The sequence below is a fragment of the Wasmannia auropunctata genome, unplaced genomic scaffold (assembly GCF_000956235.1).
Source record: "Wasmannia auropunctata unplaced genomic scaffold, wasmannia.A_1.0 LD336004.1, whole genome shotgun sequence".
In the NCBI taxonomy this organism is placed as follows: Eukaryota; Metazoa; Arthropoda; class Insecta; order Hymenoptera; family Formicidae; genus Wasmannia; species Wasmannia auropunctata.
The window spans coordinates 339798-342242 of NW_012026886.1; positions in this window are offsets into that span (position 1 = coordinate 339798).

The following is a 2445-nucleotide window of genomic DNA, read 5'->3' on the forward strand; positions in this document are numbered from 1 at the left end:
TAACGTGGAGAGAATCGTCAGCGTAGTAAGAAAGTATATACGGTTAATAGGTTTACGGACTCTCGCGACGCGCTCGATCGCGCTCCATATCGCTAAACGCCTGGGGCCTGCACATCCCTCGAACTGATCGCGCGACGTGTCTATCCACATGCAGTGATACACATTTCCTCGAGTATATACGCGACGCCGCATGGTAACGCCGCTCCGAAGTCCGTCTCTCTCCATTAATGGCCTGACTCGCCATTAAGGAAACCAGCACAGACACGGGCTCGTCTGTTTAGCTTGCAATAATAGGTCGCGCACACAGCGGCGCGCACTTCCGCGGCACCGAGACCTTCCGCACGTGATGCTGTCATGCCGGCGTAGCCGTGCACCGCCGTACGCCGACGTTACGATTGCATTACGTCGTGTTTGCACGCCGTGCGATGCGCGACGCGGTAAGCTCATATCGTACATAATAATAATTACAATTCCCCCTTCTGCAGAGAACGTCAGCTGTGTGGTTACATTCGCGAGTTTACATCGCGCGTGTCATTAGCGCGGGGGAGGGGGGGGGACCCGTCGTCAATACGCGAAATCGTAATCCCCGATGCTGCTGAAGCCGCGAGTGCCGCGTGCCTCCCGGAATGTTGCGACTTGACGTCGCAGTACATATGTGGGGAGGAGCATATCCGAAATCATCTTATACGTGCGTCGATAGTCGGCTTTTCGCAAGATTACGCGCGAGGATTCCGCGCATTGACGGAAGCATTAGTTTCTCGCTGAGGAAACGTCATCTTCGAATCACCCGAGGAGTAATTAACACTCGTCTGTAATTAACACTCGTTGCCTTAGGGGATGGCTGGGAGGAAATAACTCTTGGCGTCAAGCAGTTCGTTATAAAACATTCTGAACTAAGTATAATTAATTAAAGAATAAGATATTCTCATTTATTGTATATCTGCAAAAACTATAAGAGTCTTTCCGGAAAAGTAATTTTACAATTACATTGATATTATTCGAAAATATTTGTTAAAAAATAAACAACTTGCAAGAGAAAGTATAAACAGTAATTTGCACTTTGAATACTCCACCCTTCCTCCCTCTCTCTCTCTCTCTCTTCTCTCTGCGTTGAAAGTTCTGTTGTAATCTGAGCAATTTGGTAGTTACGAGGAAATTCCAAGAATGACGTCGACTGCATAATTCGAATTGCTGACGTCATTGTTGTCGACATTGTTGTCGATCTCATCACGTAGCGACGGTTACTATTACTTGCTTTTACACCACGATATTTTGCCGCCTTTTTCTCTCGACTAAAAAGACCGCACGGCAGCTGCTCGGAACGCCTGAATCCTAAAAGGTCACAGCTTGTATAATAACTTCGCAAACTATACAAAAAAGAAGAGGGAGGTATGCTCATATATAATTCACGACGAATGAAAATTCATGACAAATATTTTTGAAATGCATTTTAAAATATTAAATCATTATTTATACAAATTCAAATTATTACCTTAAATTTATCATTTTCCCATTTCGTTGTTTTTCGATACATTTATTATCGATAATTTCTGAGGTAATTAAATAAAACTACAAAGCAATTAACGCTCTTAATTCCATAAATACGAATTATTTTGCTATAATCAGTTTCAGCAAATTTCTTTTTACGCTAATATAAGATAAACTTTAACCCGTAAAGGGCTTTGTTTTGAATGATTTTGTTTAACACGAAGTTTTGAAAACAATTACGTTCTTTTTTCGAAAATTTAATATTACCAATCGATTGGTCAGAAAATGTTACATTGAGAAACACACATTTTTTTGCTTCAATTTTGCTTTTTATTTTCAGAAGATATAAAACTTCCAAAACGCTTGGTGCGAATTCGCACCCAGGTGTCCTTACGGGTTAATAATATCTATTGTTATTTGCTCGTATAAATCTCTCTAGTTCAAATTTGATTGTCATTCATGAATGTGTGCAATTGAAGCGCTCCAATAATTTGAAGGATCGGGAAAGCGAGAGAGAGAGAGAGAGAGAGAGAGAGAGAGAGAGAGAGAGAGAGATTTCGTGGACCGAGGAAACGGAGAAACGCGGGCGAATGTCATTTGACGCACGTAACGTCGCGTCGCGCAGCTATAAAGAGGAGAGGCGCCTCGAGTTTCTCGAAACTTCGAACTTTCGTCCGGGACGACGACGGGATTAAATCATCGATTAAATCAATTCCGTGACTCGTAAACAGTGACGAGATCAAATTATATAAATGAGATTCGTAGGAGGTATATCTCTTTGGCAATAATAACGTATATAACAAGACGGTCTGTGAGAGATTCTACACTGACCTCTTTAAAATTGAGACATTCGCTCTCACGCTCGTCGCTTCAATTTCGCACACTATTCTCTGATCGTAATTGTCATTTTAAAGCCTGTTGTACGTTGCACATTTTCCCCCCTCCCTCTCTCTCTCT